Raw genomic sequence first — 15,392 nt, 5'->3', positions numbered from 1 at the left:
TGTGCCTTAGTTTCCTCATGTGTAAGATGGAGACGTTAACAATAGTACCCAACCTCATAGAATTGTGGTGAGGATTAAAGAAGTAAATATGCTCAGGTTCTCAGAGCCTGGAGCATAGGAAGCACTGCTGCTGCTGCTGCTGCTAAGTCGTTTCAGTTGTGTCCGACTCTGTGAGACCCCAGAGATGGCAGCCCACCAGGCTCCCCCGTCCCTGGCATTCTTCAGGCAAGAACACTGGAGTGGGTTGCCATTTCCTTCTCCAATGCATGAAAGTGAAAAGTGAAAGTGAAGTCGCTCAGTCGTGTCCAACTCTTCGTGACCCCATGGACTACAGCCTACCAGGCTCCTCTATCCATGGGATTTTCCAGGCAAGAGTACTGGAGTGGGGTGCCATTGCCTTCTCCAGTAGGAAGCACTAGGAAGCACTAACTACGTGTATTTGCCTTTATGTGGGATCTTCTGAACCAGGGATCAAACCCATGTCCCCTGCATTGGCAGGTGGATTCCTAACCACTGGACCACCAGGGAAGTCCTCCCAACTGATCTCAAACTTATTTCATCTTCTCTTTTGGGACTGCCTGTCTGTCCCAATCCACCTTATTTCCCATCCCTCTTCCCCTGCCCAGCCTGGCTTAGGGCCCCACTGTCAGACCCCCTAGGTTCTTAGAGGGCCCCCTGTGATTCCCAGAATTCTGCAGACAGAAATCAGATTTCAGCAGGTCTTTTGCCTGATTTCTAATAGGTCCTTTCACTCCCATGGATCTTACCGATGTTCATGGCTCTTTTATCTTTTGCAGCCCCCATACAGGAAACACCCATCCCCTAGGTAACCAGCAGCGCAGGAGGCGGAGCACAGAGAGAGATGGCTTCCCTGGGAGGGAAACAGAGCAGACAGTCTCCAGCGGGGAAGGGACGGAGGATGGAGAGTGATTTTCCTAATACCTGACAATGAGTCTGCCATCCTGAGCCATTCTTTGCTGTACTTTCACAGGCATCACCCCTCCCTTCGGGGAAGCTAGTAGTTGTGTCCACCCTCAAGCCCCTCCCATCGCGGAAGTGTGACACAGGAGGGAGAAGTCTGCCAAAGCAAGTACTGAAGCTGGATTTTGGAGCGGACATCCTTACAGGTGGTGAGAGGGTAGTTCTGGTGATACGGAACCTCTCCCAGCAGGGCCGGGCAGCCCCAGTGGTCCCCAGCAGACTGACCTGTGTGCCTGCCCAGTGCCCCAGAACCCTTCTGTTCAGGCCTGGCATCCCACGGATGTGGCATTCTGCTCAGCAGCTTAGAGCACAGACGGGAGGGCGGGCATTGCGGAGAATCGATTTGCGGGAGCAGCGGGGGCTTTCTCTTCCTCCCTACTTCCCTGGTCTTTGATCTCCTGTCCTTCCTTCATAGTTCCATTTTTCCCCTCCTTCCTCCCTTGATGTCTCCTTCTTTCTCTCCCTTTGGCAGAATCACAGCAGCTCCCTAGAAGGCAGGTGTGATGAGGGGTTTAGGGGTAGGGGCGGGGAGCAATCTTTTGTCCTCTTGTTCTTTCTGACAGAGTGGGACCTCGCTGCCCAAGGTACCAGCCTCCGACCCAAGTTCTGGGAGGAAAGGTTTGACCACAGTGAAAGGACACACACACACACACACACACACACACACACACTTGGACAGAAAGAGCTGAAACAGAGAGAGAGAAATCTAGAAAAACAGGGAGAGGCAAAGAGAGAAAGACAGAGACAAGATTCAGAGCATCGAAACAGTGAAAGGCAGAGACGTGGAGAGTCAGAGACAATGAAAAAAAGAAAATTCAGCAAATTAAAAATTTTACAACCATCCAGCAAGTCTGCAAAAATGATCTTCCCTGCGGTCTTTCATTTATCTCATTATCTGACTCCTAATGTGCTTTTTCCCCCTTTTCTTTTCTCGCCACACTTGGTGCAGAATCTTATTAGCTTTTTTTTTTTTTCTGGCAGGGGCTTCATATAGTCTTTTTCATTACATTTCCTAATAAAAGCAATCACTAGGACGGCACGGCTGGAGGATTAAAAAGCCACCTCAGCAGCCTCTTGGCCAGCAGAGCCACGACTTGGTGTAGCCTCATTCATGCTGCCAGGGGAGCGGGCCAGCCCCGGCGGGCCAGATCAGGGAGGCCTGGGCTGTGCTGTGGAATGTTCCAGGACTGAGAGAAGCATTCCAGCAGGCTTGCAGGTGAACGATGTCCTGGAGATGAGAAAACAGAAGAGCTGGAGGAGGTGGCCCCTACTTGGAGCTGTCTGAGGGCAGGGCCTGAACCCAGCACCGGCCTGACCCCAGTGTCCTGGTTTTGCTCCAGAGCAAAGAATATTTAGAGCCTTTCTCTTTGGACCTGTGGCTTACCTGGCAGCAAATTCTTTGGAGGTTCAGTGATGTCAAGTTTTCACCTTTTGAGAGTAGATCTTTTATATATATATATATAAATTTTTAAATTTATGTATGTATGTATTTGTCTGCACTGGGTCTAAGTTGCAGCCTGTGGGATCTAGTTCCCCGACCAGGGATTGAACCCCCAGCCCCCTGCGTTGTAAGCTTGGAGTCTTAGTCACTGGACCACCAGGGAAGTCCAGGGAGTAGATTTGATTTTGTTAACCACACTTTTTTTGATGGTATAATTCATATAACATACAGTTTACCATTTTATTTATTTATTGGCCACATCACGGGGCTTGTGGGATCTTAGCTTCCTGACCTGGGTCTGAATCCGGACCTACGGCAGGGAGAGCACCAGGTCCTAATCACTGGACCAGCAGAAAATTCCCTATTTTTATTTTTAAACTTACCATTTTAACCATTTCAAGTGTCCAGTGGCATTAAGTACATTTACATAATTGGGCAATCTCACCTCCGTCCATTTCCAGAACTTTTTCATCACCTGTACTCATTAACAGTGACTCCCATTCCCCCGTCTCCCACCTCCAGGAACCCACCGTTATAATTTCTGCCTCTATGAACTTGACTGCTCTGGGCACCTCATATAAGTAGAATTATACAGTACTTGTCCTTTTGTGACTGGCTTATTTCACTTAGCTTAATGTCTTTAAGGTTCATCCATGTTACAACATGTGTTAGAATTTCATTCCACAGATAGAGAGAACAAACGTATGGATACCAAGGAGGAAAGCGGGGTGGGATGAACTGGGAGATTGGGACTGACATATACACACTGCGGATGCTATGTATAAGATCGATAATGAATGAGAGTCTATTGTATGGCACAGGGAACTCTTCTCAATTTTTTGTGGTGACCTAAATGGGAAGGAAATCCCAAAAAGAGGGGATTCATGTATATGTATAACTGATTCACTGTGCTCTACATTAGAAACTAACATAGCATTGTAAAGCAACTTTATGCCAATAAAAATTTAAAAATGTTTTTCATTCCTGTTTAAGGCTGAAAAATAATCCATCCTGTGAATATACCACATTTTGTTTATTCCACACTTTTTTTTCCCCTACAAAATAGAAACATTTCTACTCACAGGAGGAGAGTGAAAAGAGAAAACTCATCTAGAGTTCCATCACATTAACATAACAATTCTTCTTTCTTTTGTGTGTTTCTCTCTGTTGCTAATAATTGAACAATGCTGTCCTCCAAGGACCACTCGAGACCACTCTGAGAAAGCAGCGTGGCAAAGGATTTGGTGCTTGGAAAGGGTCAAAAGTTACCAGGAAACACATCTGATATATCAAGTTAAGGGAAAGAAAGGAACCCCCTATAAAATAACTTGACATTTTATTGCCCCAGGTTATAAACTGGCCCTGAAAGTATTTCGCACATTGCTCTCCAACATGATATGGGCCGCACACTGAGTGGTGCCCGATTAACAACACAGCCTCTCAGGGGGGGCGACTTTGAAGAGAACAATGGAAATATTTGGCTTAGTACTTTAAAAAATGTAAGTACAATAAAATTAAATTAAAGCAATTTTGAAATGACTTGCTCATCTGGGGGCCACTGAGGCCATTCCTGGTTAACTATTTCATTTCTCAGATGCTTGGTCGGGGCTGATGGAGTCGAACCCAACTAGCATTTCTCAAAGACCAGAGGGCATCACAGGTTTGGGTGGCCATCAAGGAAAGGCATCATTGCAGAGTGTGTTGGTTTCAGCAGGGCATCTCCAACCTCAGCCACTGGTTCTGTTAATAAAGACAATGCCTTGTATGTGTGTGGTCCTTTGGGAACCTTTACCTTTCATTTTTTCCACTTTCCTCCAGGACATTTTTCCTCTAAGTCTCTACAAGCCTCTGTCCCTTTCCTAGACCCCAAAAAATAGTAGACTCTGCTCAGAGAGAGTAGAAGCCCAGAGGCTACAAAGACAGCTTCACAGATGCCTTTTCCTTCCCTCCTCTTGTGTCAGAGCTCCTGAAATGAACCGTGGATTTCACTATTTTCCCTCTTTCCACATACGTCAAAAATGTTTATTTTCCATGTAGCCTTAAGAATTGGATCTTGGGACTTTCCTGGTGAGATCCTGTGGCTAAAAATCTGTGCTCCCAATGCAGGGGACCTGAGTTCAATCAGTGGTCAGGGAACTAGATCCCACACGTGGTAACTCAGAGTTCACATGACGCAGCTAAAGATCCTGCATGTTGTAATGAAGATGGAAGATCCCAACTGCTGCAACTAAAGTCCCATTGGAAGCACAAAGTGAAAGTTGCTTAGGTGTGTCTGACTCTTTTCGACCCTGTGGACTGTGGACTTTGCAACTGCTGAATTCTCCAGGCCAGAATACTGGAGTGGGTTGTCTTTCTCTTCTCTAGGGGATCTTCCCAACCCAGGGATCGAACCCAGGTCTCCCAAATTGCAGGCAGATTCTTTACCAGCTGAGCCACCAGGGAAGCCCAAATAAATATTACAGACAAACAAACAGGGCTTCCCTGGTGGCTCAGTGGTAAAGGATCTGCCTGCCAATGCAGGAGACATGGGTTCAATCCCTGGTCTCGGAAGACCCCACATGCTGCAAAGCAACTAAGCCCACGAGCCACAACTATTGAGCCTGTGCTCTAGGGCCTGGGAATCACAACTGCTGAAGCCCTTTAACCCTAGAGCCCATTCTCTGCAACAAGAGAGGCCACCGCAGTGAGAAGCCCGAGCACCACAGCTAGAGAAAAGCCCAAGCAGCAAGAAAACCTAGCACAGTCAAAAATAAATGAATAAATAAAATTATTTAAAAAAACAAACAAAACCGGATCCTTTCCTTATATATACACACTCTCTGTTTTACGAATATCAGCCTTTCCTATTTCACTCTTTCTATTTCTGAGAAGCTGTCTCTTCCCTTCCATCAGTGCTCCGGGGGGCTTTAATTTTTCTTTTATTCTCAGCTTTCTATCAATCAAGGGGAGGGGAAAACACTTTATCTGAACCCTTGGTGTGCAACAGCAGCAACCAGCAGCTGCCAGGGCAGTGGGAACTTCATTTCCAGTGCTGACGTTTATAAATGTGGCACACAATACCAGTAGGGACTAGAATAAATCACATAGCTTCTCCAAAGATCCCCAGGGGCTGCTTTAGAGTCTCTTCCCATTGGGGGTCATGCTCCTCTTTCTTTGCAGGGGGTGGGGATGTGGAAGGCTGTGATTTGCAACATGGACCAATCCACATTCTTGTCTACCCTCGGTGTAAGCCCTGAGTCCAGCACGCAGGATGCTCTGGAGCAAGGATGCTCTGGGCCTGTCTCTGGATGTGGAGACAGGACTTGGGGCTTGAAATCCAGGCTGGGGGTTGGAATATTGGCTCTGTCCCTTTCCAGCTATCAGTTTCCTCATCTGCAAAATGGGGCTAAAAATCCCTGCCCCGCCTACCTCCCAGGGCTGTTGTGAAGATCCAATGACCTGTCTGTAAAGCGAGGGCCTTTATGCAATGTACTGAAGGGTTGCTGCTGCTGCTAAGTCACATTAGTCGTGTCCGACTCTGTGCGACCCCATAGATGGCAGCCCACCAGGCTCCCCCGTCTTATTAAGGAGCAAAAAAAACTTAAAACCAGCATTGTTCAGAGAGAGCTTTCTGGATGTGCTCTGGGCTGAGAGGTCTCAGCCCATTCCCTGAATCTCAGCTTTTTCTTTTCGTTTAAGAATTCTGGGCAAGGAGCGCTGATGATCTGCTCAAACACAGCTGGACCCTTCCCAATGTCTTTTCTAAGCTTTTCCTTCTGCCCCTCCAAATATCAAGAAAATACAGGTAGACAAATATGCTAGGTGGAGGGAGGAAGGGAAAGACAGAGAGAGACTGAGAGAGGGGGGTTTCCAAGGATGAGGCAGGAGACAGGGAGAGTTGCCTCATACCCTCTGTGTCACTGGGAACTCATTATGGATCCTTTCAAGGTTCGGTTCATCGAGACCCAGCATGGGCCCCCTCAATCCCACTCCCTTTATATTCCCCACGCTTCCAGGTGCTGCATGCCACCTTTCACCTGCTTTCTGGTCCTCCTGTGACTTTCCATCCTACCAAGGCCAATCCCTGCCTGTGGTTGGGAGCTTAGGTTCCAGGTAGGACGACGCCCAAAGCCCGTCCCTGAGCCCCCTCAGGACAGCAATTATCTGTAGTGTTTTCTTCTAAGCCTTTTTCTATATAACAAGATTCCACCCAGCGTCATTCCCCAGAGGCCACTACTGTTGCCAGTTTCTTGCTATCCTTATAGAGAGAAAACTGATTTTCTTTAAATATTTGTTCAACACTTTATTTAAAGGGATTAGGGGCTGCAAAGAGAAAGACTGAACAGAGGACCGAGTTTCTTTATTGTTCTGAGCAGTTCGGCTCTGGTGGACAATTGCACGCCTCATTCTTTAAAACAAAAACAGTGAAGTGCGTGGGACCCACTCTCAGCTGAAGGCCATTAACATGGGTGATGGGACAGGCATGTCCCAATCTACACCTGCATCTTATCAAAATCGTTTTTAAACAAATAGAGTGATTCTCTAAAAGGCATCTGGTCAGCAAAATTCTCCTCTGTCTTATTCCGGTCATGATGATGCTTTAGGGTCCCATCTATACTGGCCCTTCAGCCAAAGCCTGGCTGGTCCACCCCAAATATGACTCTCATGTGGCTATTATGAGCATCCCATTCTTGTTGTTCTCTGAGTGAGGTGGTCATTCTTATTTGATTATTGCCTTTTTTTTTTTTTCACTCTTGGTGTCTGAGACAGAGAAGGCAATGGCACCCCACTCCAGTACTCTTGCCTGGAAAATCCCATGGGCGGAGGAGCCTGGTAGGCTGCAGTCCATGGGGTCGCTAAGAGTTGGACATGACTGAGCAACTTCACTTTTCACTTTCCTGCATTGGAGAAGGAAATGGCAACCCACTCCAGTGTTCTTGCCTGGAGAATCCCAGGGACGGGGGAGCCTGGTGGGCTGCCGTCTCTGGGGTCACACAGAGTCGGACACGACTGAAGCGACTTAGCAGCAGCAGCAGCAGCAGGTATCTGAGAAGGAACTGGACAGGGATGTGTCGATGGAGGACATACTGAAAGGGTGATGTATTTTGGGTACTAGTCATCCGGGCTTCCCTAGTGGCTCAGTGGGAAAGAATCCACCTGCCAGTGCAGGATACGAGGGTTCGATCCCTGGGCTGGGGAAGATCCCCTGGAGAAGGAAATGGCAACCCACTCCAGTATTCTTGCCTAGAAAATCCCATGGACAGAGGAGCTTGGTGGGCTACAGTAAAGGAGGTTGCAAAAGTTCAGACATGACTTAGTGACTAAACAACAACAATCTGATTGCAGCTGAGGCTGGAAGCCTGTTATGGCAGGCTGAGTTATTTGGACTAACTATCCCAGTAAAGGCAACTAAAAATGCTGGATAAAATATCATAAACACCTTAAAAGACCCAAAGAATTGATTAAGTAGTACAGAATTAATGGGCCAACATGGAAGAGAAAACCAGAGCATAGAAACCAGTTTTCCCTAAAAGAGCTCAACAGTCCTAGCAAAGCTGAACTTTCATTTCGATCACTTGGAAGAGGGAGGGAGTTAGACGTCCACGATCAGCTCCTGCACGTAGTGCAGAATCGAATAAGGATGGTTTTCTCTGTACGCTGAGTCCCTGAGTGGCTTCATCATCAGGGTAAAGGCGGACCGAAGTACCCCGGGCCAGGTTCACATCGCCCGGTGACCCAGGGAAACTCGGACCAGAACATGTTTAGGTAGCTCAGGGCTGGTGGTACCTCTGATGCCTGGCAGAAGGAAGCGCACTCTTCTCTAGAGGAAGGTTCCTTTATATTCAAATGACTCCTGTCTATTTGGAGCAATGTATGATAAATAATCATTTCTTCAAGTGAAGTTACCAGAACTTGGTTAAAGAACGGAGCCTCCAAGAAAATAAGGCTCCATGAGTGAGAATCACAGAAACAAGGGACAAAGGAGAAACAGCTGAGGCTTCATAATTAGCATGATCAGATGTAGACTATAGGGAATTCCCTGGTGGTCCAGTGGTTAGGACTCTGCACGTTCACCACTGAGGACCCAGGTTCAATCCCTAGTTGGGGAACAAAGATCCTGCAAGCTGTGTGGCATGACCAAGGGAAAGAAAAAAAAAAAGGTATAGACAATAAATCATGCTTCCTGCGCTCAAAAAAGTAAAAGATAAGCTTGAAAATATTTACAAGGAATAAGAAATTGTGTAAGGTGTCAAATGAATTAAAAAAAAAAAAGAAATTCTATGGAGGGGAGGGGGATTTGGGGGAGAATGGGTGCCGTATATGCATGGCTGAGTCCTTCTACTGTTCACCTGAAAGTACCATAACATTGTTAATTGGCTACACCCCATTACAAAGTAAAAAAGTTTAAAATTTGAAAAAGAATTTAAAACTTTTAAAAAATTTAAAAAATAGAATTTTTTTAAATTTCTAAAAAAAGAAAAAACCTACAGGAACTATGATTGAAAAGCCACTCATTAATTTAAAAGTAACTTGGATGCAGTGGAACAGAGTATTAGCAAAGTAAAAGATAATAGTGAAGAATTACCCAGAATGCGGCACAGAGAGAAAAAAAAAAAAAGGAAGGAGGGACTTGGGAAGGTAAGAGACACAGTGGTCAAAGGCCTGACACACATGTAATTAACATCCCAGACAGAACAAATAGAGCAGAAGCAAATATCTGAGAAGAGATCATGACTGAGCAGTTTCTAGAACTGGTAAAAGACACTAGTGCACAGATTCAAGACGCCAGTAAATCCCAAGCATGAAAGTCCTGTTTGTAACCAGCAGCCAGAGGAGAAAGGCGCAAGTGGTACAACGGAGGGCTTCCTTCCCAGCCCCAGCAGGCTAAACTCCATAAAGCCTCCCACCAAGAATCAGTCCTGAGTATTCATTGGAAGGACTGATGCTGAAGCTGGAACTCCAGTACTTTGAGCCCACTCATTAGAAAAGACCCTACTCCTGGGAAAGATTGGGGACAAGAGGAGAAGGGGGTGACAGGATGAGATGGTTGAATGGCATCACCGACTCAATGGAGATGAGTTTGAGCAAACTCCGGGAGATAGTGAAGGACAGGGAAGCCTGGCGTGCTGCAGTACATGGGGTCGAAAAGAGTCAGACACGATTTAGTGGCAGAACATCAGTAAGAAGCAGAGCCCTGTGGCTTTGGTGCCCTAGATTCCCTGGCTCCCTTAGTCCCCTTTCCCTCTTTCACTGCCTCGAGGCCTCTCCTCCAGCCAAGTCTTGGTATCATACCATCTGTCCACAAAGGCCTTCCCTCAAACCTCTCTTTCACTCTTGATCTCAAAGGAAGAAAGGGGGCCCAGGCAGAAACAGAAAAATGAACGGAAGAATAAGAACCAGTGAGAAAGCAGAGTAAGAGGGACTTTCCTGCCTGTGCAGTGGTTAAGAATCCACATTCCAACACAGAGGACGCAGGTTTAATCCCTGGTCAGGTATCTAAGGGGAAGGCAATGGCACCCCACTCCAGTACTCTTGCCTGGAAAATCCCATGGACGGAGGAGCCTGGTGGGCTGCAGTCCACGGGGTCGCTAGGAGTCGGACACGACTGAGCGACTTCACTTTCACTATTCACTTTCATGTATTGGAGAAGGAAATGGCAACCCACTCCAGTGTTCTTGCCTGGAGAATCCCAGGGACGGGGGAGCCTGGTGGGCTGCCGTCTATGGGGTCGCACAGAGTTGGACATGACTGAAGCGACTTAGCAGCAGCAGCAGCAGCAGGTATCTAAGATCCCACATGCCTCGGGGAGACAAAGCCCGTGTGCTGCCACTACCGAGCCTGTGGACACCAGAGCCTGCACACACCCCAACAAAAGATCTTGTGTGCCACAACAGAGACCCAACACAGCCAAAAATAAATAAATATTAAAAAACAGAAAAGAAAGCAGAGTAAGAGATGAATCTTGCAGGCATTATTGCTCAGGAGATGGGCTAGACTGGCTCTGGGAGGTGGGGGGGGCAGTCTGGAGGCAACAAGCAGAAAATGGGGATTGATGATGGCTTAGAAATTGCTCTCCAGGGACATCCCTGGTGTCCAGTAGTTAAGACTCTGTACTTCCAGTGTAGGGGGCCCAAGTTCAATCCCTGGTTGGGGAACTAAGATCTCACATGCTGCACAGCACAGCCAAAAAAGAAAAAAAAAAAAAGTTGCTCTCCAGAATTTTGCTTCTCTTCCCTTCCCTTAGGCTTCCCTCTGATTCTCTGCCTCTATGAGCCCACATCTGGCAGTATATTGTGGGAGAGGACCTGAACTCCCCTATTCATCGACCTTCCCTAACAGCACCATCTGCAGAGATGGGAGAGGGGAAGACAAGATCTACTTGAAAACTGGAGAATACCAGAGAGCTGAACCCCTGGAGTTAATCTTCCTGCACGCTACTGAATTTTAGTTGCTATTTGTCACCTGTCAAGCCAGCCCAAGCCGTGTGAAAGCTACTTTTCTTTTCTTGCCCTCAATTCTCACTCCTCCCCTCAACTCGCCACTCCAGAGTTTTCCTGATATCCAGGATATGAAGCATGGGAAGGACACAAAAGAGAGAGGAAGGGGGAGGTCCTGACATAGGGTTCATATATAGTCTCCATTCCAGACACACCCTCACCTCCAAGGAGCAGCACTGGGACGCCAGTTTTTAGCATTGGGTTGGTTTGTTTTTTTAAAAACTTTTACATCTTATTTATTTAGGCTTCGTTGGGTCTTCGTTGCTGCAAGTGGGCTTTTTCTAGCTGTGCTGCTCAGGCTTTTCACTGCGGTGGCTTCTCTTGTTGCAGAACATGGGCTCTAGGGCACGTGGCCTTCAATAGTTGTGGCACACGAGCTTAGTTGCCCCTCAGTAGGTAGAATCTTCCCAGACCAGGGATGGAACCCGTGTCCCCTGCATTGGCAGGCAGATTCTTAACCACTGAACCACCAGGGAAATCCTCTCAGCACTCTGATTTGTCATTTGCCTCAACATCAGCTGAGCTTTAATCGAACCTTCTCCAAAATCCTTGGAGTGGGAATATACCCATTCAGATACATACATCTGTAAAGACAGCTTAATGAGCACTTGGGTATATCTTAGAGCACCACAGTCAGAAGAGTGTGCAAAAGAACACGCCTACCAATGCAGGAAAAGTCGGTTCAATCCCTGGGTTGGGAAGATCCCCTGGAGGAGGAAATGGCAACCCACTCCAGTATTCTTGCCTGGAGAATCCCATGGCAGCGGAGCCTGGGAGGCTGCAGTTCATGGGGTCGCTAAAGAGTTGGACATGACCGAGCAAGTGAATAACAACAACCACAACAAATTGTATAGAGCTTGGATAGAAAGGCCTTGAAACAAGATTAAGAAGAGGCCATCATTCGTCTTCAGGGATGTTTTCCCTTAAGACAATGAAAACCGATCCTCTCTCATGTTTATTGCATTTCCTCTCGTCCCAGTGAGGTCTGAGAGCATCCATGTAACCCCCAGTGCTCAGGCTAAATGATGATCTAATATTTTCTCAGAGGTTTCAGCCTCATTTTCCAGGACTTTCCTTATTTCCTCCCTCCCTTGGAGACTGCCTAGCAACTGAACTCTTGTATCTTGAGGGAGCAGAGTTGACCCTAATATTTGCTATTCAACAAACGCAAAACAAAGGCATGGCAGGAAGCAGAAGTTAAGGTCTCTAGGGATTCCACAACCTACTTCCTGGCTTGAAGGAGGGTACTGTGCTCAGCATCTCATAGAAGACACTCTCAGCCTTTGATAAACCTTACTGGGCCAGTCCAGAACAGACCTCTCACCTCCCCCAAATACCTAGTACCAGAGATCCAACCAGTCAGTCCTAAAGGAAATCAGTCCTGAATATTCACTGGAAGGACTGATGATGAAGCTGAAGTTCCAATACTTTGGCCATCTGATGCGAAGAGTTGACTCATTAGAAAAGACCCTGATGCTGGGAAAGATTGAGGGGAGGAGGAGAAGGGGATGACAGAAGATGAGATGGTTGGATGGCATCACCAACTCAATGGACATGAGTCTGAGCAAGCTCCGGAAGATAGTGAAGGACAGGGAAGCCTGGCTTGTTGCAGTCCATGGGGTCGAAAAGAACTGGACACACGTGAGCGACTGAACTGAACTGAACTGAGAGAGCCACATGTCTAAGATGCCTGGGACAGCAGAGAAACCCACCATCAATTCAACAGACACGTGTGGGTGCTTTTCTATCCCATATGCCTTCTCCACACCAGGGAATACTGTGTAGCCATCAACAGGAATGTACCAGCCCAGGATGACTCAGGAGGGAGCCAAGATATAGGAAATGGAAACAGCAAGGTGCGGTATAGTATGCTACTTCTGAGATTTAAAAAAAAAAAAAAGGAATATACCATGTAAGTATGTCTGTATACCCACAGAACATCCCTGGAAGCATACAAAAGAAAATAGTAAGAGTATTGCCTATGATGAGGAGCAGGAAATGGCTGAGGGTAGGATGGGAAGGAGAATTCCTTTTTGTAGTGTTTTCTTTTGAACTTTTTCATTGTTGTTCACCGTGTCTGTATTACCTATAAAAGACGACAATCAAAGAAGACCCTTCTCTTTAGGGAGCTGAGGACGAAGGCAGACATGCAGACAATTGAAATATTCTCTGCTCATTGTCATCATGGAGACGTAGACAGGGTAGGAAGGGACTGTGGGAGAGAGGCCATCCGAGCCGGTATGCGGGTGTGTGTGGGGGACTTGGAATCATCACAGAGAGTGCTGGAACCTCTCTCAGCTCAGCCTTGCCAGGGCCTGAAGAGCACAGTGAGAACAGACCGTGGTGGAACTGCAGGGGCAGAGGCCAGAACGCCTATTGCGTTGTGTGCCAGGCTAAGAAGCCACGATTTTATCCTAATAGAAAATAGGCAACTATTAGAGAATTTTCAGAAGAGGAGTGACCCGTTCAGAGTGGCTGTTCAGAGGGAGGATTCTGGCAGGAACACAGAAGGATAGATTAAGAGGGGCAAGAATGGGGTGGAGAGACTGGTTATGAGGTTAATGCAGGAATCTAGGAGAAGGAAGGCAGATGGATGACAAAGGGAGTGGGGATGGAGGAGAGGGATAAAAGCTGAGACATGCTATGGGTCTGAAATGTGCATGGTGACCATGAACAGATCTAGCTCTGCGTGCTTGGTTTTCTCACACGGGCATCCTCTGCCCATTCTGCCCCAAATATCCCCAGCAGCTGGCAGAATGGGTCCCCAGGGGCCACTCCCTGGTCATCCTGCCTGTCTCCTTGCCCCAGGCTCTAGCTGCTTGGCAAAGAGGTGCAGAGGAAAGAACAGAAGCCTGTTCCTCATCATTCAACTCCTAGGTCTCTCTTATTTATTCCATGCTCTCTCTCTCTCACGATTCGGGTCCTCTCATTATTTCTGAGCTGTACAGCTTGCTGCTTCCCCGACTCGCCTCTCCCACCCCTGTCTGTGAAGTGTCAATCAAACCATCGGATGAGCAGCTCAGCCTTCCATCCTCTGCGGCTCTGCCCCAGGACACAGCAGCAATTGCTGACACAGAGCAGCGGTGTAGGGCCGCCGGCTCTCCCTTTAATGGTCTTCCGATCCAGAATGGGTGTTAAAATGAAATTTGAGGGGTTCACTTCTCTCTACTTGCCCCTATCAGGATGACCACAAGGACGGGCAACACTAAGAGAGAGGGGAAGCCTTCACAATCCGGAGTGCTTTTCATCTGAAGGTTGGACCACGGCCAGTGTCTGCTTTCGGAGGAGTCGTTTGAAATTCTTAACAAGAAGCAGAATGCTTGAGTCCAGGAATCCAGGGCAGGCTTGTGAAGTAGGAATGGGGAGATAGAATTGTTATTTTTTTACTGAAGTTATATTCTATTAAACAAAGGAGAGGTGGGATACAGAGCTGCTTTGTAGTTTCCCAGGAGGATGAACAATGAGAAAGGTTCAGGGTTGGGGTGGGGGGAGTGGCTAGGAAAACTGAGATTAGAACAAAGAAAGAACCTCCCCAGGCCCTGGAACTGGTGACCGGGGAGATCTGAAGCATCTGTTTCCTCGAGGGATTTGTCCTTATCCTTTTACAAATTATGAATGGAAGCGCAATTTTTATAGAATATGGAAATTAATGAGCATTAAGCTCAATTACCTTCGCCAAATTCTCTCTAGATCTCTGATACACACACATGACTCGTGGTTGTGATCCGTGCGTGTCTATTTGTGTTCTGCGCCTCTTCCTCGGTATAATTTTATATACACATGTCTGTGGAGCCCTCTGTCCTCAGGCTTGTCATTCTGAATATCCTATCTATAGTGTCAATGTGCCAGTGTCTGTTCCTCCACCCCTGTGGCTGGGTTGTTTCCAATTTTATTTTTTTTTAATTTGTTACTTTCCCCATTTGGTTTTTTTTAAGTTGGTATGTTGTATTTTCATTGCTTTTCAGTTCAAGAAATTTTCCTTTCTTTTATTTTTTTTGGCCTCATGGCACATGGGATCTTAGTTCCCTCATCAGGGATGGAACCCAAGCACCCTGCAGCGGAAATGTGAAGTCTTAACCACTGGACCGCCAGAGAAGTCTCTCCATTTTTTTTTTTTTAATATATTATAAAAGCACAACAAGGAATGTCTTCATAAATGCCTTTTTCTTCCCTTGAATATTTCCCTGGGGTATAGTTCCCCAAGTCCAATTTCTAGGTCAGAAGGTTTGAACCATTTTACCGCTCCAGTGCTCTCCAGGAAACCCAGGCAATCTGAGTGGCCACCCTACTCTCTCTCCATCCCCGAGGCACTAACAACATCAGATTTTATCATTTTTATTTATTTTCGCTCATTTAATAGGGACATAATTGTACCTTGAAGTTATTTAATTCCCATTTCTTTCATTGCCAGTGAGACTGGGCAGACTTCCACATTAGGATTTATTGTCTGCTTTTCCTTTCTGTAAACTGTTCATCTCCTCTGACGTCTTATC

Source organism: Bos grunniens, chromosome 19 (assembly GCF_055505025.1).
Source record: "Bos grunniens cultivar Pamir isolate PY7600 chromosome 19, Bosgru_T2T1.0, whole genome shotgun sequence".
Lineage (NCBI taxonomy): Eukaryota > Metazoa > Chordata > Mammalia > Artiodactyla > Bovidae > Bos > Bos grunniens.
This window is presented reverse-complemented; position numbering follows the sequence as displayed.